Raw genomic sequence first — 24290 nt, 5'->3', positions numbered from 1 at the left:
CACAACTCAGCTGATGAGAGGTACAAGCAGCAAAGTTTATTAAAGTGAAAGTATACTCTCAAGATGTGAGTGTGGGTGAGCTCAAGAGAGAGCTATGCCTTGTGGGTTTGGCTTTCTCTCTCTTATGGACAGTGTTAATGAAGGGTGGAATATTCATTATTTGAGGCTTCAAGGATTTCCTGGAAGCAGGGTTAACTGTTTTTTCTTCCTTATTTGGTCAGGAGTTTTCTGTCATGGCACCCTTAAGGAGGAGATTTAAGTATGTTGATGTAGTATAGTGAAGGAATAATGTGAACTTTGACGCACTTTGTCAACCATGGTGGGTCTCTCCGGTTTGACCCAGTCTTGTGTGTTTTTGTTGTGGAGTGCTGCCAGGACAAGCCTCTGACTTTCTCATTTTTTGCCATGACTTCCTCTTCGTTGTTTTGCTGGCCTCCAGGCATCCTGTTAGAAACTAACTACTTACTCTAACAATATTAGCCTTTATCTAGTTGTGAACATTTCTTCTGCCTCTAGTTTATTGAAGATTTCAATCATGAATGGACATTGAATTCTGTCATATAATTAGTCTATGTTTATTGAGATGGTCATATGGTTTTATCTTTTATTCTATAAATATACTGTTTTATACTGATTGATTTTTCAAACACTAAACCCACTTTGCAGTGCTAGGGTAAATCCTATTGGGTATCATATAATGTTTTCTTTTCTTTTCTGGATCTTGATTCCTAACAGTATGTAAAGGATTTTTGCATGTTTATTTTTAAGGGATACTTGTCTGTAGTTTTCTTGGCCTTTTATTTCTTCTTTTCACATAAAAAAAAAAATAATAATAATTCCACCCAGGTCTCTCCCCATCATTAAATTCAAACAATTTCTTTTCAAGAAAATCTTATTTTTCACTTAAGAGAGAAAATCCAAACAAAATTGTCTCACAGAATTATTAGCCCTAGATGTTTTGTTCCAAGAAATTTAGAGTTTCAAATATACCTATAATTTGTGTTTGTAAATTAGTAGTGAGAAATAAAAAATGGGGGGAAATACTGACCCTTTTCTAATTTGAATGATTTTTTAGTCGAAGTATTTTTTTTAAGATTTTATTTATTTATTTATTTATTTATTTATTTGAGAGAGAATGAAAGCAAGCAGGGGTAGGGGCAGAGGGAGCAGGGAAAAAAATCTTAAGCAGACGCCATGATGAGCACAGGGCCGGACAGTGAGCTCCATCTCATGACCCTGAGATCATGACCTGAGTGGAAACCAAGATTCAGAAGCTCAACCGACTGACCCACCTAGGTGCCACCTTAATCTAACTATTTAAGATGTTTTTCACTATGTGATATATGTTCTTCAATCTTCTCCAGTTAAGACTGACATCCTGGGAAAGAAAACAATACTAGCTATGTGCCCAAGAGGATGCAAGAGAGTTTTCTTAACTTGTCTGAAGCATAGAGAAGCATCTAAATTGCTTACCCTCCAAACAGACCCCTCTAACTTTTATCAATCATTGATTTCCCCTTCTCTGCTACTGAAGCTTCAAGAGGGAAACACCTTGGTAAACCAGGGGTAGACAGCCCAGCTCTGACAGACAGCATCTTGGATACTGAATACTATGACAGGCCCTCCTTTTAAATGTTTAAAGTGGAGGTCTGAACAGCAGGGACACAATTTAAACAGAGTCTTCCTGGTGCAACACCTTTCCAGCTTTAAAAAAAAAAAGGCCCTTTTTAGGGAGGTGTGACACTTGAATTAGATAAGGCTCTCATAACTGTAAACAGGGCATACTCTAGAGGACTGACAGTGCTTTTAAAAAATCCAATTACATGCTTTTATTTGCCGTTAGTACAAACAGAAAAATAACAAGCCAACTTGTTTCATCCCCACTGTGATTTCCTCAGGGCTAATTAAAGTGCACTCTGCTGAGGCCTAAATCGTTCAACCCCAGGCAATCCTAAGATTTAAAGGGACACACACCCTATCAATTCCTGGCTGTCAGTAAATGGTATTGTGTTTGGAAATGGGCACAATCAAGTTCTTCATTAACTTGAATGCTGCAAAGTTCCTGGGAGAAAAATGGGACTAACAAATTTACTGCCATAGATTTATAGACTGGACTTCATCACTTTGCATAAAGAATTGATAAGTTAAGTGATCAATGATTCTCTACAATATATGGCATAATCAATATGAATTTTAGGAAGAGATGGAAAGACATTAATAATGCACATTTTATGTATGGGTCTGTTTCTAAAGATTCGGGCTCTCTAAATCATGCAGGAGCCAGTTATAGCTAGAACACAAATAAAGAATTGCTTTAGTAAATGTAGTATTTAAATTTTAAAAATTGGAAAAAAGTTAACTTCATTTTAGGTGGCTCTAAAAACCTGCAAAAATATTTGTGAGGCTTTTTATTTCAGGGTACAATTGTGAGAGGTGTTGTTGGCTGCTTTGTTCCCAGGTCATTTTGCTTGTCACTTTATTAATAATTCTAAGTAATTACAAAGAAATAAATTTCTAAGTTACCTAGAACTATTTTGAGGAAAAATAAATCACACCCTAGGAAAACTGTCAGAATATCACGTTTCCATTATGGAGTATTTCTGCTTAGCCCTCTCCCTTCTCAGTATTGAGAGTCAAAATTTATGGAGATGCCCTTATTTGTCAAGATAAAATATGTGCAATCTGTGTTTTTTGCCAGAGATTGTAAACTTAATCTCACAACTCTAATCCCAAACTTGAACATGAGAAATAAAAGAGCCTAACAGGATCTGCCCTCTAGAAGTTACTTTATATGTTAAATGTCATCCCCACATTAGAGATATCTTTATAAAGAGGGAAATCTGCCCGCACTGTGGTTTCTATTTCTTGAGAACTGCTTTTATTTAAACAGGTTTAATATTGGACATTTTTCTGCAGTGAAGGATAATATGTAATAATCTTTTTAAAGATTTTATTTATTTGAGAGAGAGAGAGAGAGCTCACAGGCATGCACAAGCAGGAGGAGGGTCAGAGGGAGAGGAAGAAGCAGACTCCCTGCTGAGCAGAGAACCTTGTGGGGCTTGATCCCAGGACCCTGGAATCTTGACCTGAATGCAATGCTCAACCAACTGAGCCATCCAGGCATCCCTGTAATGATGTTCACTACATCATGCATGGTCTTCTCTATGAAGGTCCATGAGAATTGTTTCATTTCTCCAGTTACAAGAAAAGCTAATTTTCTCCTGAGATAATGGCTTATATTTGTTATAAAGACATTATGACTGACACAACAGATTATATTCAAAGCTTATCAATAACAACATTAGAGATATTATAAAGTGAGTTTCTGTGCAAACGTATTCCTTGTTTTATGCTATTTTTACTATGTAATAATTATTCACCAATTTTTTTTTCAAGTCCACTGAATTTGTAAATATTTTGTAAGTTGCCTCATATTTTATTTCTAGAATGAGGAAAAGTATAACTAAATAAAAATGAGAATTGAACTATTGACTTCTAGATATAAGCTATGAGTTTTTAGAAGTGTATTTTTTTAAGTGTTCAGAATTTTTTTCTAAAGATTTGTTATTCCAATATAGGGTACATTGCTAATGTGAATTGCCAAAATCCCTCATTCAGTAGTCCTCAATGAGCTCTCAGACTTTCTTAGAAAAATAGTCTGACCTTACTGATTCAAAGCTTTTGGCTTAAAACAACATCTGGTTAGCCATTATGAATTCAGCCTTTTTGTACCTTTTGTTAAAATATTTATAATGATATAGAAAAATAGAAAAGTTTAAATCCACACAAAACACATGATAATTATCTAATATTATGGGAAATTTTCCACTTCTTTAGAGTTTTTAGAGCTTAATTCAACATTACAGTTGTTATCTTACCTGAGTTGTTGTTATCTGAAAGCTAATCTATTATCTGATCACACCCACTAACCAATGGCCATTAAAAAAACAGTACATCTGTTATCAACTAAAATATATCGACATTTCACCCTGGTGAGTGGGCACTGGTTTTTGAGGAAAGCCAGTTTTCTTTCTGCATGTGGTTAGAGATCGCTATACCTAAAAAACAAAACAAAGCCCCAAAAACCTATGTTGGGAAAAAGGCAAATCTGACTGGCAAGGTATAATTCCCACAAGGTATAAAACCATGTATGCAGGAGTGAAGACAGAAGAGCCATAATATTAGTATTTTCAGTGCTCTATCTGTAGAGAGCTACAGACAGTGAGGCAGAGAATATGGGAGAAAAGCCATCAGAACACAATTGGACTAAGAGCTAAGGACCTTAGTCTCTGAGAAAGGGATTCAAACTAAATTTGTGAGAGTGAAGCAAATTTACCCTTACCATTTTGGGCAAACACAGAATTTGGCTGGATTTTTCTGCATTAGACTGTGAATAAACATATTGTAAATTTTATATTTTCCTGGTGCCTTAACATCCCCATAAATAATCTGTGACCAACCCCCATGCAACCAAGTGTACATATGTGATAAGGTGAATCCCTGCCACAAGGTCAAACTTTGTCCTCCTAACTGTGACCTAGTAGCATTCAAGCATACCAGTCAGATCACCCCATGCCTTTTGCTTATGTACTCCACCCTGACTCCCAATAAAGGCACTTACCCACAGTGTTTCTCTCTCTCATCTCCCCCCATGCTTGTAGCTTCCACTCCCTAGGCACTCCTCCCATATAGCCCTAGTATGGCCCCTGAGTGGCGGGCCTTGCCTCACTCCCTCCCTTTTACATTATTCCATGCATAGTTGACTGATCGTCCAAAAAACCAAAAAACCCTTTTAAACATCATAATTATACCATCATAACTATCACAACAAAGAACAATAATGATAGTAAAATTAACATGTCATTTTAGTAAAAACAAGAAAGAAAATAGAGGGGCATTCTAAAGATTCATATATTCTAAGAGACCTCTGAATAGGAACTCAAAAGAAAGAAGAGTAATTGACAATAGTAATTTGTTTAAGGACACAAGATTCAGAATTGGACAGACCTCTGTTAGAATCCTAGTTATACTGTATTCAAATTCAATAATATGATGTTAACCATGTTACTTAATGTTTTGTTTTTTTTAAAGATTTGTTTATTTATTTATTTATTTATTTATTTATTTAGAGAGTGTGTGTGTGTGTGTGTGTGTGTGTGTATGAGCAGGGGGAGGAGGGGCAGAGGGAAGGAAAGAAATTCTCAAGCAGACTCCCTGCTGAGTGCAGAGCCCCATGTGAGGCGATCCCAGGACCCTGACATCATGACCTGAACAAAAATCAAGAGTAGGACACTCAATGGACTGAGCCACCCAGGTGCCTCTGTTTTGTTTTGTTTTCAAATAAAGGCTTGAACTCAGGACCCTGAGATCAGAGTTGGATGCTTAACTGACTAAGCGACCTAAGCGCCCCTTACTTAATGCTTTTATGCCTCAGTTCACAGCTTTGACTGGCAAGAATAACAATGAATACTTCATAATTATCATTAGGATTTAAATAAGTGATTCAGGTAAATTTCCTTCTATAGAGCCTAAAGGATAAATGAACATTAATATTTTTATTTAAAAATTTTTATAAAAGTCTTATATCTTTATAATTGCCTCTTTGAAATAGAAATAGGAAGCATTTAGTTAGAAAGAGGTTGAGATTACATAGAGCAAAGAGTAAATTAGGTGAGATAAGAAAAACTTAAACGAAAAATGTAATTTTAGAGTAAATCATCTTAGACTGCTTCTCCTTCTGATTAGAAAGCAGAAAATGACAAGTGACCAACCTCTACTATAGCAATAACAACAAGCCATATGAAATACAAAATCATAGTTTTTTATTTAAAAAACCTAACTGAAAGTAAGATTTAAAGAAGTTTAAGTAAGTCCAATTCTAGAAAATGGCAAAAGTGCCAAGAAGGGCTTTTTTTAATCCCTGCCAGAGTGGTGAAAAATGAGATAGTCATCTCAGACTGAAGGTGAGTAAAAGAGGGAAATTAAGAAAGCAGCCAATCTTTTAACAAATTCATTTTTACAGCAACATGTGTCTGGTATGAAGGAAGTGTCCCGAGGAGACTGACCATTGAGAAAATATCTACACCCTGCCCGTTCTACCCAGTGATCTTAAGGATGAACCCAGGGGTAGTTGGCCAGGGCTGGAGAGAAATGTCATAGAAAACTGGACTTTAAGGAATATAAGAGCAAAAACAAAAGCAAAACAAACAAAAAACAAAACAAAACAAAACAAAAAACCAGATATACAGCAAACTATGAGAGGTTAAGGGCAGCAGAGCAGAGGAAAGAGATATCCCTTTATTCTGCATAAGTCCTGGACCTTCTGCAGGTCAGTCTAGGCTTTCATTTTGTGCACTACAGTCACCCTACAAAGACTGAGGTCAGAGCATAATAGCTGGGAAAATTTCCTTCATGATTCTCTGGATCTTTACTGGAAATACTGCAGTATTTACTTTGAAAACTTGTCAAAAAATTAAAAAAAAAAAAAAAAAAGAAAGAAAACTTGTCTAAGGCTGGGGCAGGATAGCAAGGTAGTAAGAAATCTCCAAAGGCACAGAAATGTGGCAGAAGGCCTGAAGAGCAAAAAAGAAATCCCCAATGATCCAAAATCTGGAATCTAGCTGGAAATAACAGAGATAGATCCCATAGTTCAGGAAGGTATCAGCTCAACTGCAAACATAAAGAAATTCTGGAGTTTTATCAATGCTCAGATCGCAAACTCTACTGAAGGTAAACTTATTCTTCTCATCTCAGAATATTTGAAGGAAGTGGTGAAGTGAAAATAATTAAAACTGCAACAAAGAACAGACCAAGTTCTCCCTACAGGGTAGATTATAGTCCCCCATTCTGGCATCCTGAGAAAAGAAGTCATTGCCATTTTGTTGGGACAGATATGATTTATTCAGTCTCCATGTTTTTTTATACAAAATATCTAGCAGACAATAAAAATTATATGACATGTAAAAAAGTAAGAAAATACATAACTCATGGTTAAAATAGAAATAATCTATTGAAATATACTAAGAAATGGCATAGAAGTTGGAATTATCACATATGAACATCAAACTAAGTATGATAAATACAGTAAAGGATATAGTAGATAGAATGGTTGATTTGTGTATGAAGGTGGAGAATTTCATCAGAGGGATGGAAGCTATAAAATGTGAAACGAGATATTAAGAATAAGAACAAAAATTAATGAAGTAGAAGAGAAAAAGTGAATAGAAGTGAAGTTATAACATTCATTCTCTGGAAAAAAAAAATTATAAAAGCATAGCAAGAAGGATGAGGAAAGTAGAGAGTGAACACAAATTACCAATTTAAAAAAAAAATAAAGGAGCATCATTTCATAACTTCTAGACACTTTCAGAAAACTAGTATTAAAATGGTCTTTCATCAACCTGATAAAGGCCGTCTCAAAAATATCTACAGCTAACATGATATTTAGTGGAGACAGGTTGAATGATTTTGTCCTAAAATTGCTATACTGTGTTCTAGCATTTACATATTATAAGAGGAAAAAAAGCATTAAGAATATAAAAGAGAAAGTAAAAAATGCCTTTAGTTAATGAAAACATTACTGTGTTCATAATCTAAAGAAATCTCAAATGAAACTAATTAAGTAAATTTATTCAAGTTATAGGATAAAGGTTAGTATACCAAAATAAATTGCTTGCCTAGAAATAAGTATAGAAAAATTTAAAAGGTTTAAAGATGACACTATACACAAAGTACTGACTTACATTAAATGCCTGTCATTCTGGGGTGCCTGGCTGGCTCAGTGGGAAAAGCATGTGACTCTTGTTCTGGGGATCATGAGTCTAATCTCCATGTTATGTTAAAAAAAAAAAAATTCTTATCACTTTATCCAAGGGGAAAAAAAAAATAATAGATCCCTACAGTGAAAACTGCAAATAATTGGTAGAATTGAAGAAGACCTTAACAAATGCAGAGGTCTAATACTGACTGAAGGAATCAATATTGTTAAGACACTCATTCCTCTTCAATGAACAGAAACATGCACTGCAATTCCTATCAAAACTTAGGATGTTTTGGAAACAAAACAAAACAAAACAAAAACGTTAGTGTTAAAATCTCTATGGATAGGATACCTGGGTGGCTAGCGAGTAAGCATGTATCTTCTGCTCAGGTCATGATCCCAGGGTCCTGAGAACAAGTCCCAAATTGGGCTCCTTGCTCAGTGGAGAGCCTGCTTCTCCCTCTATCCCCCACTTTCCCTGTTTGTGCTCTCTCTCTCTGATAAATAAATAAATAAATAAAATCTTTAAAAAATCTATATGGAAATTCAGAAGGATCTAGGAATGGCAAATATCTAATAGAAATAAATGTATTATAAGCTACATATAACTTTTTATTTTCTAGTAGTCATATTAAAAAAGTAAAAAAATAGGGTCACCTGGGTGACTTGGTCATTAAGCAGCTGCCTTTGGCTCAGGTCATGATCCCAGGGTCCTGGGATCAAGCCTCACATCGGATTCCCTGCTCAATGTGAGCCTGTTTCTCCCCCTCCCTTTCCACCTACTTGTGTTCCCTTTCTCATTGTCTTTCTCTCTCTCTGTCAAATAAATAAATAAAAAAGTAAAAAATCCTAAAAAAAAAGTAAAAAATAAACTAAAATTTTAATAATATATTTTATTCAACCTGATATAATCAAAATACCATTTCAATATGTTATCAGTATTAAAAATAATTAATGAGAAGTTTTACATTCTTGTTTTCAAACTGTGTTTTGAAATGAGTGTGCATTTTATACTTACATAGCCACTCATTTAAGACTAGCTACATGTCAAGTGCTCAAAGCCATATGGAACAAATGGCTACCATATTGGGCAGCAGATCTAGAATACACAAAAGAATCAAGGAAGAAGGAGGAAGAGAAGGAAGAAGAAAAGATGAAGAACAATAAAAAGAACATATGTGGAGGTGTTAACCACCCTGATTGCAACAGTAGTATTGGTATATACAGAGAAAAACAGATAACTGGAAGAGAATTAATACTCCGGAAATTCTCATACATTTTGATCATTTTCCACAAAGATGACAAGACAATTCAGTGGGAAGGGCAACTTCTATTAACAAATGATTCTGGAACAAGTGAATTTTCATAGGATTTAAAAAAAGAAAAAAGAGTTTCAACTCCTATCCAATTCTAGACACAGGTATTGTTTTGAGTTTGATCATAGTTGCAGATAAAAAAGCTAGAAATACTGCTTCTCAAAGAAAGCAGAAGAATCTCTTTTGACCATGGGAAAGGCAAATATCTCTGGGCTGGGACAAAGAGTAAAAGAAAAGTTGATAAATCAGATTTCATCAAAATGAAAATATTGAAATAGAAAGTAGGCAAAGAAATAAGGCAAATCATGGACTGAGAGAAAATATTTTCAACGCATTTATGTGACAAGGGATTCAGAGACAGTGAGAGGAAAAGAAAACACAGAAGAAGGAGCTAGTCCCTTCTTCTGCCTGAGATGTACACTCTCCCTCCAGCAACTCTTAAAGGAAGATGTAAAAGTGAGCCAGCTGGCAAAGGAGAGCGTGGTCTCAGAGTCCCAGCATCAACAGCACAGCAGAACATCAAAGGATGGGTCTGAAGACACAATAGCTTAACATCCAGCACAGATAAATGTAAAATAATGGTGCATCCTCTATGTGCTGGTATCCTAGAGTCATTGAAAAAATGGTGTGTAATTATATATACTATACTGTTATAATTACATTATAAACTAGAAATAATTATATTACTATTTTTTCAGACTGTACATGTAATCTTTTTAAAACATAATTTTAAATAAGGAAAAAACTCTATTATTTATTTTTTTTAAACTTCAATATGATGTAAAATGCACATTTCTCCCCTCCGCTTCAGATACTGAGTATAATTTCCTGAGCTAACTGGAACCAATGTAGTATAATTCATGACCTGGTTATCTTTTTTTATTAACCCAAGAAACAAGGCACTTATTGTCACTTTTTGCTGAACAACAGTTAATTGCCCAGCCATCCCTCGTTCTTCACTTCCCATTTATGCTCCCCTTTTCATGTACTTGTACTTTCTCCTAAGAAATGGAACTGGGGTGAACCAGGAGCATAGATGAGGCCGTGGGTCAATCCTGTATCAAGCTGTCTAAATGTCTTTCTTTTCCCAGTAACAACAGTAAAAGAATTTTAACAGACAAGCCCCCATGCAAATATAATTGTGAAACACCAAAACCAGTCACAAGGAAAGGTACAAACTTGGTTGGTTGAACATTTAAATCTAACAATAAAAACAAAAAATTTTCAAAAGACTACTGGGGAAAAGCAAGGATGTGATAATCCCTCTTTCTATCCTCTTTTGTCATTCTAGTCTGTGTATACCCATGTGTCTTACCCTAGTTTTGGCAGCTGATGAATGGAACTGTAGAAATTTTGGAGGTAATCCAGAAACTAATGATGAAAGCACTTATTAGAGATACAAAGGTAAAGATGCTTAAAAATACTGATTGGAAAGATTATCTGGGATGAAAACAGACAACCCAAGACACAAGGCAGGGAATGGCATGAATGTTATTAGCACAGTGGTAAGATCTAGCTGACTAAATTTCATAGTGAGTTAGCAGTGCAGTGATCCTGTTTGCTACCAGTAGCAACATAAACATATCCATGTAAGCTGAAAATATAAATGTAAATGCCATCTATTCTCATGTGGCAAACTTGCCTCATTTCTAATTTATTGTATGCCTAATAATTGAAGTGGCATTATAAATTGCGATCTTTAAAATATAACAAGAGGACTGCAGTCAAGATGGAGAATTGATTTGACATGAAAAGCCTCCACTCCCATTAGAAACAGACATTTGATAAAGTATATGTCTTTCAAAATATGTAAATATAAATTTAAATTCAAACACCATAATATGAAATATCTAGTTTCCAGAGAAGAAGGGGTCCTTGCATAGCAAAGGAAATTGAATCTGATGGATGGCACTCTGCCCATTCCTTATGATCTTCCTATGTAAGCCTGGGTATTAAGGCCTTGCACCTTACAGTGAGAGGAAAGGACACAATTGTTTTCAGTATATAAATGGAAATAGGTATCCATGAGAATGCAGAACCCCTAGGCAGCAGCCTTTCCCATGAGGAAAGTCACATTCTTACACTACCTATAAGATCAATACCTAATTTAAAAACCTTAGAAACACCTGGGTCACTTAGTCATTTAAGGGGCTGACTCTTGATTTCAGCTCAGGTCATGGTCTCAGGGCTTTGAGATCCAGCCCATCATCAGAGTCTGCTGAAGTTTCTCCTTCTGCCCTCCTCCCCTGGCCTGGCTCAAGCACTCGCTTGCTCTCTCTCACTCTCTCTCTCAAACAAACAAACAAATCTTAAAAAAACAAAACAAAACAAAAAACCTTTAAGAGACCCACCATTCTTTTAAAAAGGGATTTGAAAGACAGTTTTATTTCTATTCCCTCCGTTAAAATGCACTAAAGTGATCAACTCGTACCAGTCAGAATGAATAGTATTAAAAAGACAAGAAATAGGGGGCACCTGGGTGGCTCAGTGGGTTAAAGCCTCTGCCTTTGGCTCAGGTCATGATCCCAGGGTTCTGGGATCAAGCCTCACATCGGGCTCTCTGCTCAGCAGGGAGTCGGCTTCTCCCTCTCTCTCTGCCTGCCTCTCTGCCTATTTGTGATCTCTGTCTGTCAAATAAATAAATAAAATCTTAAAAAAAAAAAAAAAGACAAGAAATAGCAAGTATTGGTGAGGATGTGGAAAAAAAGGGAACCGTTGTTAACTGTTGGTGGGAATGTAAATTGGTGCAACCACTGTGGAAAACTGTATGGAAATTCCTCAAAAACTTAAAAATAGAAATATATTCAATCCAGTAATTTTCCTGGTTATTTATTCAAACAAAATGAAAACACTAATTTGAAAAAATATATGCACCCCTATGCTCATTGCAGCATTATTTGTAGTAGCCAAGATATAGAAGCAACCCAAGTTTCCATTGATAGATGAATGGGTAAAGAGTTTGTGGTTTGTATGTGTATGTATGCACATATATGTAAATGAAAAATGTGTATCTATAATAACATTGTATATACTATATATGATATATAATAGAATATAAAAATATAAAATATTGGACATACTATATATATGAATTATATGTAAAATATTACTCAGCCATTAAAAAAAAAAGAATGAGATCTTGTCATTTGCAACAACACAGATAGCCTACAGGGTATTATGCAAAGTGAAAGAAGTTAAAGAAAGGCAAATATTATATGATTTCACTTATGTGTGGAGTCCAAAAAACAAAATAAATAGAAAAAAAAAATGGAAACAGACTCATAAATACAGAAAACAAAGTGGCAGTTACCAGAGAGGAGGGGGGTGGAAGATAGGTGAAATAGGTGAAGGGGATTAAGAGGCATAAGTTTCCAGTCATAATAAATAAATAAGGGAGATGAAAGTTACAGCATAAGAAATTTTAAAAATGCACTAAAAGTGACTGAAAATGCATGTGTGCATGTGTGTAAACTTCACTGTCACTATGTCATAAGGAATAGAATCAAGAACAAAGAAAACAGGAAAGGGGATAATGGATGAGAGAGAGATAAGGAAGGAGGGAGGGAGGAAAGTAGAAAGAAAAGTGTAATGTGGGAAGCACAGGTAGAAAGGAAAATGAATGTCAAGCTAGTTGTGGGGATAGGAAGACATCCTCATTTGCACCACAAATCCTCAAAAACCACTAAGGAATTTGCCTACTTCTATGCCCAGACAAAATACTGGAGGTCTCAAAAAGTAAGTCTACACTATGCTTAGAATCACACCACCCTCCATTTCTGAAATACTGTCAGTTAGGCAGGAGACTGGAAGATTGCGCTTGTGGACACCTGACTAACCCAAAGAGTAACCCAAGATAATATACCTTTAGAGCTCCCCAACAAAATGATTCAGCCAGACCATCCTATATAGTTGCCCAAATGGGGCAAGTCTAAATTCTCTACAGAGTTTCCAAAGAACATGTATATGCCTCATATCAAATATGAGCAGACAATGAAGAATTGCCAGATGCTTGAGGAATACTGCAAACACTGAAAGATAAAAACAGACAAACAGAAAGCTAAAACTATGAAGAAAAAAATATATAATAAAAAAAGAAAAAAATTGCAAATATTATTTAACACAAATAGAATAAAATGATACACCTCTGAATCAAGAAGAGGATGTTTAAATGTTTATATTTAAGTAGAACAGAGAACATGATTGAGCAGATTATAAGACAGGATGGAGTGTAAAGAAAATATGACATTATTAAGGAAAGCCACCTCACCCCACGATAAGGCTACTGACATACTTAAGAATGTGTGTCCTTGTGGGTTAACAAAAGAGCATGTCAGTTAACAGTTATTTTCAAAACTTATATTGCTGAGAGGCTACCAAGAATAATCTAAAAACTGGGGTACCTGGGTGGCTCAGTCAGTTAAGTGTTTGCCTTTGGCTTAGGTCATGATCTTGGGGCCCTGGGTTCAAATCCTGAGTCGGGCTTTCTGCTCACTGGGGAGTCTGCTTCTCCCTCTCACTCTCCCTCTGCGCTCTCTCTCTCTCTCTCAAATAAATAAATAAAATATTTTTTAAAAAGTCTAAAAACCACCACCAAAACTGTTGTTTTGTATCTTTTACTAATTGCGAATGACTCCCATTAATTTGAGTATGTGAAAATGGGCCCAAACACAACACTTGTGAGAATTATTGTAAATTGAAGTTTCTCCTTACCTACCAAACAGTATCCTAACTCTATAATTGCTTTTCACAGTGTTTCCAGTGTAAAGTGTGCACAGTCATCCTGTCTCTTATCCTACCTTCTTTTTGGCAAAACTTACGGAGTTGCTCACTGCTCCTTACTTATCTTTGTTTTAGCTCCATATTACCAAGGAAAATATATCTATGTAAGAAAAATATTTATTTTGTGTACATGAGGAAATAAATGTTGTATTAATTTAACCCAAGGGAAATCTCTGAGTTTTTACTGTTCCCTGTGGAAGGACCGATTAAAGAAAACTCCTACAGAGTAGCCATTAAGTCTCTGACCATTAAATTGCTATCCTATGCAACACATTATCTATCTTACTTATGTTACATCAGTTCATTTGCTGTTCAGAGTAATGCTTTGAGTGAAGAAGAGCTATAGAGAATTTATTACCTAGTACCAGTGCCATAAAAATATGTTTCTAAGGAGGAGTGTCACTAAAGAAATTTAAAATATAAGCTTAGTACTCAAAACTCTTCCCTGATTCTGAAAGAGAAAATAAATCTGCTTTAAGTTTAAAATATTGACTTATGCATCAAAGAAAACAGAAGTGAAAAGCTAAGGATTATAGTAAAACATGGAATCTGAGTATCTTAGCACTATTTTTGTGGAAATAAATATGATAAATATCATTAAAGATGTTTTACTTCAGAACAATTTAAAACCTCATTTGTATCATGGAATAATCACTCTTGAACTGTGGACAGAGGAAGTCAGTTGGAATAAAATTCTTTGTTAAAATTGATTTTGTTCATCTATGGGACAAGGGGGAAAAGGCTCTACCTAAAATGATTCCTATCAAAATTCAACCTATGGAGATTAGATACATTCAGTTGTCTGTAAAGTGAGGCTATTCATAAAAATGGAAATTCTGAGTATCTTACACCCTTAGGATTTTTGATGCTATCAAATTTTGTTGAAATAAACACAGATTTATTCCAAGTATTTAAATATATTCATTAAAGTGCTCAGTAGGATAAAAAAAAATACTGGGACTCTCCTGTGGTTTCTGTTTTCTCTAAATGTTAATACTTATCACAGTTTATATCCTGCCTACCATAAATATTAAGGTTTTCAATCATTCTCTGGAATATCACATACAAGTGTGTCCAAACATTCTTACTGTTTTTAGCAGAATGTAGTTCAGTCTACATATCTTTTGACTGCTTTTATGAGTATTATAATAATAATGTATTAATATTTATAAAAAATAATTATGTTAATAGCAGATACCATTTACTGACTTCTTGCCCTGTGCCAGGCATTGAAATAATCACTTCACACATATCATGCTGTTTAATCCCCACGACAACCATACTCTTAATATCCTGAGTTAGTTGATGTATCAGTTCCCTGTTGTTGCCCTAACAAGTTGCCACAAACTTAGTGGCTTAAAACAGCACAAATTTATCTATGATTCTGATTGCCAGAAGTCTGGAATGAGTCCTCACTGGGCTAAAATTAAGGTGTCAACAGAGCTGTATTTCTTTTTAGAGGATCTAGAGAAGAGTCCATTTCTTTGCCCTTTGCCCTTCCTGGCTTCTAGAGTTTGACTGTATTCCTTGACATATGGCCCTCTCCTCCAGCTTCAAAGCCAGTAACAACAGACTAGGTACTTCTCAAGCTGCTATCTCTTTGGTTCTCCACAATCATATTTTTGTACAGCTCTTTAAGGGACCTGTGATTGCATTGGGTCTGCACAGTAAATCCATGTCAGTGTCTCTGTCCCATGGTCAGTAGATTAAATATTAATTCCATTTGCAACCTTATTCCACTTTGCCTAACTTAGGTTCTGGGGATTAAGCCACTTACATTTTAGAGGAGTCATAAAATCCTTTTATCATGAAGATGGGAAAAATAACTCCTAAGAAGTGATCATAATTAGCTCCAAGGCCAGTAGCAAGTAAGTGGTCATGCCAGAAATCAAACCCAGGGACACTGAGTAATCCAATATATGCCTGCATAGCTAATTAAAAGGGGAGAAAAAAAGAAAAAAAAATGTAATCAGTCTGTGAACAGTTAATAAATGGAAAAATCAACTTATTCAACTGTAATATTTTTCACTTTTCATCCAGGCATTTGATACAAACAGATCTTTTTTGTTTTTCTTCTTGATTTACAAATATTTAATCACAAGAATGAAGGATGTACTTTTATTGAGAAAATACATGGAGTAAGTATTTTAAAAAGTTCCTTGCCATTCATGAGATACTTATCTAGTATAAGCTTTCTGGAATCATACATTTTTTTTTTTAATCTATGGGTTTTCAATCTTAATATATTTTATGTAACAGTGACCCATCATGCTTTTTGGTCATTGTATTAAATAGCTTTCTTCTTCTTCTTCTTCTTCTTTTTAAGATTTTATTTTTATTTATTTAACAGAGATCACAAGTAGGCAGAGAGGCAGGCAGAGAGAGAGAGGAGGAAGCAGGCTCCCCACTGAGCGGAGAGCCCAATGTGGGGCTCCATCTCAGGACCCTGGGATCATGACGTGAGCCGAAGGCAGAGGCTTTAACCCACTGAGCCACCCAGGTGCCCCAGCTTTGTTCTTTATTGTGATTCTAGTCACTTGCTAGTCATGAGATTTGAATGACCTTTCTAAACTTCATTTTAATAATTTCTTAAAGACTTTTATTTACTTATTTGAGAGAGAAAGAGAGAGAGAGAGAGAGCGCCCCCAAGCAGGGGGAGGGGCAGAGGGAAAAGGAGAAACGGACTCCCTGCTGAGCATGGAGCTCCAATAAGGACTCCACCCCAGGACCACAGAATCATGACCTGAGCAGAATGGAGATGCTTAACAAACTGAGCCAACCAGGCACCATTAAACTTCATTTTCAAACAAAGATAAACAAACATCCATAAAACAAAGATTATAATGGTAACTATGTCATAGGCATTATATAGTTCACTGCATGCTCCCTGACAAAATATAAGTACCCAATACATGTTACTCAAATTATTTTTGTAAATCTTTAGCAAACTATTTAGATAGTATATTTTATTACATATAATATATATAGCATATAATTATATATAGCATAATAAATCACATTACTATTTTTTTCAGTAGCGATGTTTACTCATCTTAAACCTCACATTCTTGAATGACTTCAGCTTTCACTATTACTTCTTGCATTATTTCCAAACTTCATATAGTTTGTAAAGGAAAGGGAATATGTAAATGGAATATAAGATAGCATAATTACTTTTTCCCATTTGCTATTCAGCATCTATTGATTTTACAAATTTATTCTGAGGCATCAATCTAAATGAGTGGCATTTTTAGATATTACATGATGAAGGCTTATTTCCCCTAATGACTTGTGGTCATTGTTTTCTGGCAATGGCCCATAGCCATACCTAAGCTGATGGCAAATTCATCAAAGACCATAAAAGCTATTACTATGACGAATCAATCCATTTATTTCCTGGATGATGGTACTCCAAATTCTGGGAGAGATTTTCCATTTTGTGTCTGTGAAGTCCTGGAAATTTCTATATCCTTCATTGATGTAAATTAATTATAGTTGATTTTGAGGTTCCCAAGTGGCATAAAGCTTGGTACTCTCTAATCCAAAAATATTGCTATTTAGATAAGAAATGCCCCTTTTGTAGCATTATTTTGGAGGCTAGCTTCCTTTTCTATTGTGCTCCTGACACCATATAGGGGGTCACTAGCAAGAGTAATAGAACTGGCTTGGCCCTTCACTGCATTTCTCTATTATATCTTATGGGACAAGAGAAGACAAATGAGATGGGTGGCTTCCTTCCTACTCGTAGGTTCCTTCCTTGGAAATCTGCATATTGGTAGAGTGGATATATTCTGGTCTCTTCTCAGATATACAATAAGCTCATTAGGTCAGGTCCTGCTCTTATAAGGGAAGCTGGAAGTTTTCTAGAGCTGTCTGTATTTGGCATCCACCTACTTGATTGAGAGAAAGAGTAATAGAATGTGAATTTGGTTGTGCATCTCCAGCTAAGAAAGCTAATGGTGGTGTCCTTTTTTTCTGTTTCCTGTGTCCTATCTCTCAGTTGGCCCCAGATATGGAAGTACAGAGTGATCTCACTAAATGCATCCCTTTCCATGCAGTCCTCAAAATAAATTTTTAAAAATCAGCCATTTTAATTTTCTATTATAAATTGCATATAGAATTTTTCCGTGTTTCAATTCCATGGCTTATTTTTAATTCTTAAAGAAAAAATATCCTTCCATTACTGATTACAACTATTTGTAATAAGTTAAATCAGTATTTGTACTGATTACAAACTATACAATAGTTTTGTTTCCATTAGGGAAATCCCAGTTGTCCTCAAGAAAAGATATGTGTACAAATTATAACTGCTAACAAATTAGAAATAATTATTAATTCATGTCCAATAGGATTATATATATATGTCTTAATACATATCAGTATCCATATATATATATATATATATATCTTAATATAAAATAATATGTTATTTAAAATCTAAATACCAAGAGAAGGAAGAAAACTTTATTGATTTCATTTTTTACATACTATCAAATATTTTCTCTAATTTTCCTAAAGGTTTTCCTTCAGAAACAGAAGTTCTTTTACCTGAATTATTGTCACTTTCATAATTTTCACACACTGATGTACAACATCAACATTTCATATAAAAATAAAATGTGCATATTAGTGACAATATTTTTTTAATACCTCCTGAAATAGCCAGTGTGAAAAGGAACCAACTATACATTGCCACTGTTTGGTAACCAATTATTTTCCCAATAAGGCAAGAATATATTGATGTAATATTCTGTGGTAAACAGATCCTGACCAAGAAAAAAAGCCAATTATGTGTACATCTGAAAGACTTTTAAATATTAAAGATGGGGAAAACTGCAGGTGGAGGGTAACCTTTAAAATGTCATTGGACCAAATGTAAAGTGGGTGGTTCCTTTTGTTCCCTGCTATGCAAGCTGAAATATATTTTCTTTTTTCTTTGATCCTATTACTTTTCCAAAGGACATGTGACATAACCAAATAAAGTGTTAAAAAACATTGTACTGCATTTCACATCTAACTTGGGTTCATCCTTCATTTTTCTTCTGCATTATCTTTGGACATTAGATACAAAATCCTTCAAGCTGACTTCTTACAGCTGGTGAGGTATGTGACATAGTTGTCCCTCCTGTGTGTTACTTTTAGACCTGAGTGAAACCTTAGAGATGAAGCCAAGCAGCTTACAAATAAGAAAACTGAGTGGTAGCTCAAGTTAGTTGGCAGTATTTTAGCTAAAGTTTCTGCAGAGTCAGATTTCTTGACATTGAATCTTGGCTCTACACATTATGAAAGGATGGACTTTGGAAAGTACTGAACTTCACTAAGCCTCAGTTTTGTCAACAGTAGATTAGAAATAATAATCAAAATACTATCTTCCTTTGACTTTTATGAGGACTCAATGAAGGAACCTATTTTATATGTCTTTTTTAAAGATCTATGTTTATTCTTTATTCCTTTCTAAAACTCCACGAAAAAGGTAGAAAAGTACTTTTTAAAATGTATAAATTCATAAGAGCAAAGATTAATATATAACAGTATTAATATAAAAACATTTTTTTTTGCAAGATGGAAATGACTTAACAATGAGGAATAAACTAAATTTAAGTTCTTTCTGTGGAGGTTGTTAACCTTAGAAAAGCTCCAAAAGACACAAGCCTTGGAATGATCAGCTATCCTAGAGGAAAGGTTGAGACTGCAACCAAAATGGTGGCCAACTATCTCAAATACCACAGAGAATGCCAGGAGAAAAAGGCATGAGGGTTTTCAAACTCAACATGCTGAATTAGATGGAAATGTGTATAAGGAGACATAACCAGAGATATCCACTTCTTCCACCTATACATATCAATTTCCCATAGAAATGGAGGTTGATTTTCTGGAGAAATTAAGGCAAAGAGCTATGAACTGAGGGTATCAGGATCCAAGGGGGGTAGAGAATGAGGCAGTGAACTATATACTGTAGTATTAGTCAAAAATTTTGATACTGAACATAGGAGCCTCTTCTACCTCATTAGCAGGCTCTCAGAAAGTAGGTTTCTCAGGCTTATACACACCCACTTACTCTCTTTATCTGTCAAGAAGCATATTGAAGAACTGCTCTCTGGAGAAGATGAAGTACTCCAGGGGTTGGGGGAGGGGGAAGACCTATGGATAGACTTTCAAGGGTCTCCTAAAGGAAAAATAAAGTTGGTTTTTTAGATCACACAGTAGAGAAACCCTCCAGAGTGTAAATGCCAGCTGCCCTATATGCATGGAACTTCCAGTTAGGTTTCAAGTGGCTCATGATTAAACATGAAAGAACAACTGAAGATCACCAGAAATTTGAGAATAGTCTTTAACATGTAAGAATGTGATGTGAAGAAATAGAAAAAAATACTAGCAAAACTCTGTAAGGATGAAAGGAAATCTTAAAAAACAAAAAACAGAAAAAGAAAAAGAAGAAACTATAATGTTAAATACTCAGAAAGGAAGGTATTGTACTCATGAAATAACAAGAGATAGAAAGAGAGAGAGAGAGAAGAGTAAGAGAAGGAGAGAAGAAAGTGAGAGGCATTAAATTTCCATATATATCAAAAATAAAATTTTCAATAGGCAGGTTAGAATATTAATTGATGAAATCCTCCAAAATTTAGAACTATTGTAGATGAGCTTTAAGAGAAAAAGAATTTGGCCCCATCAGTTACACTTTCAGCATTTACCTTAAGGAATTAATGGAAGTATATTAACATGTCCCTGAAGTATTTACATGAGTAAATTGATAGAAAAAATATAAAGTAGATGCCTATCAAGGGGATTTTTTTTCTTCTGGCTATTATAGATGAATCAGTACCACAATATTCCCTTCATTACAAATAAGTTCAAAATTGGACAGAATGTATGAGGTAACTGTAAGGCAGTAAGAATGCTAAACTGCAATTTTTGAGCAAAGGGAAACTCTCAGGGTGAGTTCTTTGATCTTCTAGTGCTCAATTTTGGCTAGATCTCACAATCAGGGTGCAAAGAGGGACAGTGAACAGGACATAGTACCTTGCGGAGCCAGAGATCGGGGCTGCAAGAGAATTGGACTTTGTGGAGTGAGACATCTTTGGAGGAAGGATCTGTGTGGAGAAAAATTTCCAGATGTCTTTGTGCAGGTCCTCTGAAGTCTGTGGTTGAGGGCCAGGCACCTGTGCAGGTGGGATAAGACTACCAGAGGCTTACTGGGGAATTGCTGCTCTGTGTTTGAGAGCAGAATAGAATTACTAGAGAAAAACCGAAGTACCATTCCAGAGTTAAAAAAGTTTTACTCATATCTCCTTCACACCTCTCACATCCAGCTAAAATAGCAAAATCCTTGTCTTTTGGATAAAGTACTGTGCTCTGGAGTAATGGCCAGAAAACTTTTCTGCAAAATGTCCAGTAAATATTTTAGATTCTATACACCATACAGTGTCTGTTGCAAGTACTTAAATCTGTCCTTGTAGTTGGAAAGTAGCCAGAGACAATACAAAAACAAGGAATAGTGAAGATCAGAAATGTAAATCAATTGGTCAACATAAAAGATTATATTTTCTGGGGCGCCTGGGTGGCTCAGTGGGTTAAAGCCTCTGCCTTCAGCTCGGGTCGTGGTTCCAGGGTCCTGGGATCGAGTCCCACATCGGGCTCTCTGCTCAGTGGGGAGCCTGCTTCCTCCTCTTTCTCTCTCTCTCTCTCTCTCTCTCTCTCTGCCTGCCTCTCTGCCTACTTGTGATCTCTGTCAAATAAATAAATAAATTCTTTTAAAAAAAAGATTATATTTTCTTTCTGAAGTTATCTTAAAGAAATTAAAATTTGAAATTAAAGTTCGAATTAATATTTTTAAGGCTTTCGTGTAAAAATAATTCTGTAAGTGAGGCTTATAACAGATACAGGAGTAAAAGATACGACAATAATCCCACAGTGAATGGTAGGAGCACCTGGGTGACTCGGTTGAGCATCTCACTCTTGGTTTCTGCTCAGGTCATGATCTCAGGGTGCTGAGACTGAGCAACACCCAAGGGCTCCATGCTCAGTGGGGAGACCACCTGAGTTCCTCTCTCCCTCTCCATCTGCGTCCCCCCATCCCACCCTGCATGCATGCATGCATGTTTTTTCTCTAAAAATAAGTAAATTTTTAAAAGAAGAAAGTAGAGGGTCAGACTTAGAAATAAAATAATTGTAATTCAAGTTTATTTTATTGAAAAATACTGATGCAGGAAGTGGGAACTGAGATGTTAAAGAGAGAAGGGAGAGGGGAAAATATGGAGAAAATACTAAATTCCAAGTGTGGTCTATGTAGAGGTGCAACTTGACTCTAAAAAGTTAAGACTCCACTCTGTTAACCCTGGAAAAACTACAATATATATATATATACGTATATATATATATATTCATATATATATATATTGTGGAGTATATATGATTGTCATTTTTTCCTTTTATCTTTCTCTGAGTTGTTATATTTCATAATAAAACAAAAACAATAAAACTACTTTTGTTTTGAAAATAAATTACTAGGTAAAAACGTCTTTTCATTAATCCTGGATCCAAGAAAATAGTTACTCTTTATAAATATACTCATGTATCTAAAGTTTTTTGTAAAATGAAACTGAAAAACAACTCATATTCCTGTGCTCTTGAAGACTGCAATAGCCAAATGCAAAGGTTACTACTTCTAGGACTCTGTGAAGTGCCATGGCAAATTCTGTTTTTATTTAGTTAAATAATCCAATATGCATATTCTCAAGCTGTAGGGTTGTTTTATTTTCTCTAAAAATATACTCCCAAGCAGTAAAATATATTTACAGTTATATTTGCCAACTTGATCTTTAGAAATTTTTTTTTCTTTCCCAAAATACATTAGAGACTATAGATATTTAAAGGTAATTTTTATTCAGCTTATGTGGGTATTACATGATGCAATAAATTACTGTACTTTTTTCACAGAGGAGTTTTAATTCTATAAGTTGTTTACTTTGGGGTAAAGATTTATTAAGTCATGCAAGTGTATATAAGCTTTACTACCGCATTTTTGATGACAAATCATATAATAAATTGTATTATTTCTATGATTTTTATTTTCATACAATGAGGGATTTAATTAGAAATCTGTTCATGGACTTTATTTCACTACTGAGGTTATATTACCTACTGGAATAGGGATAAGATATATGATTTTAATTTAATTCTCTGAGCTTTTGATGGAGAATGCTTTGTAACTTTTACATGACATATATCAGATCAACATTTACTATTCCCATTCCATTTAGTAAAGGAGCCCAAGCCATATGGTCTCTCTGTACTAGTCTGACTGCCCATGATATGCTCTTTTCTTTTTTTTCTTTTTGTTTTCTTTAGTATTCAAAACAAATACACAGAAACTGCAGACTCTAGGCACCTCCACTTTTGTATAAGAGGCTCACTCTTATATGTTAAAAATGTGAAGTCAGTCTTAAAAAACAGACTTCCAAATAATAGATAAACAAAATCATATCACATATAAAAACTGTCAATATTCATGTTTTCTCAAGAAGATAAGGCTAAAGGATCACTGTAGTCAATATAGTTGACTTGTACCAACTCATGTATTAGATATCTTAATAAGAGTAAGAGTTTTATCATGAAAACTGTGCCAAAGTCCTAAGTCCAATATCTATCATAAGGGGATTAAAGTCTTAAGCATTACACCGTCTTCTAAATTAAGGAAGTTGTCTAGGCTCCATTTCTAGCAGTTTCTGAATGTGATTTAACTGGATATGCAGTGATTAAATATCCTGTTGCTATCCATTTCTGGGAGGATTAACTCCATTTAAATGAATTCTCTCTCTCAATATTTATTTCAAATAATTCCCTCGTCTGTCTTGGCTTATACCTAAATAACTTGGGAAATTATTTCATGTGGAAAATTGAGAAACTTAAACTTCAAATTTCAGTTTATTAAGCTTTTCTTCTTGAACGATCTAATGATAGGGTGTCAGTGCTAAGACATTACCGACAACTAGGGGATCACTTAGTGAATATATGAATATGCAAGATCATACAGAGAGGATTGATGTAGAAACACTGTGACTCTTCCTGATCTGCTTTCCTTTCGTTTCCTTCCACAACAATTTCTGAAATGCGTATTTGTAAAATAACATCGTCAAAGAGGAGTTTGAAACATCTCCGTGTATTGGATACATTTTATTAATAAATTGATCATTTCATCATCACTGATTAAGTTGTTAGGCAGAGAATCCAGCCACATTAGGTGCTAGGGAGGATGACTGCAGGTACCTTTCTTCAAACAGCAGAATCAATGGAGAGACATAAAATTTTGGTGACATTCTTTTCATCATCATTATTCAGTGATTTTTAAAAAATTCTTTAATGGTGGTGAAATATACATAAGATGAAATTTACCATTTTTTTTAAAAAAGATTTTATTTATGTATCAGAGAGAG

Source organism: Mustela nivalis (assembly GCF_964662115.1).
Source record: "Mustela nivalis genome assembly, chromosome: 1".
NCBI classification, from domain to species: domain Eukaryota; kingdom Metazoa; phylum Chordata; class Mammalia; order Carnivora; family Mustelidae; genus Mustela; species Mustela nivalis.
Note: the sequence above shows the minus strand (reverse complement) of the source record.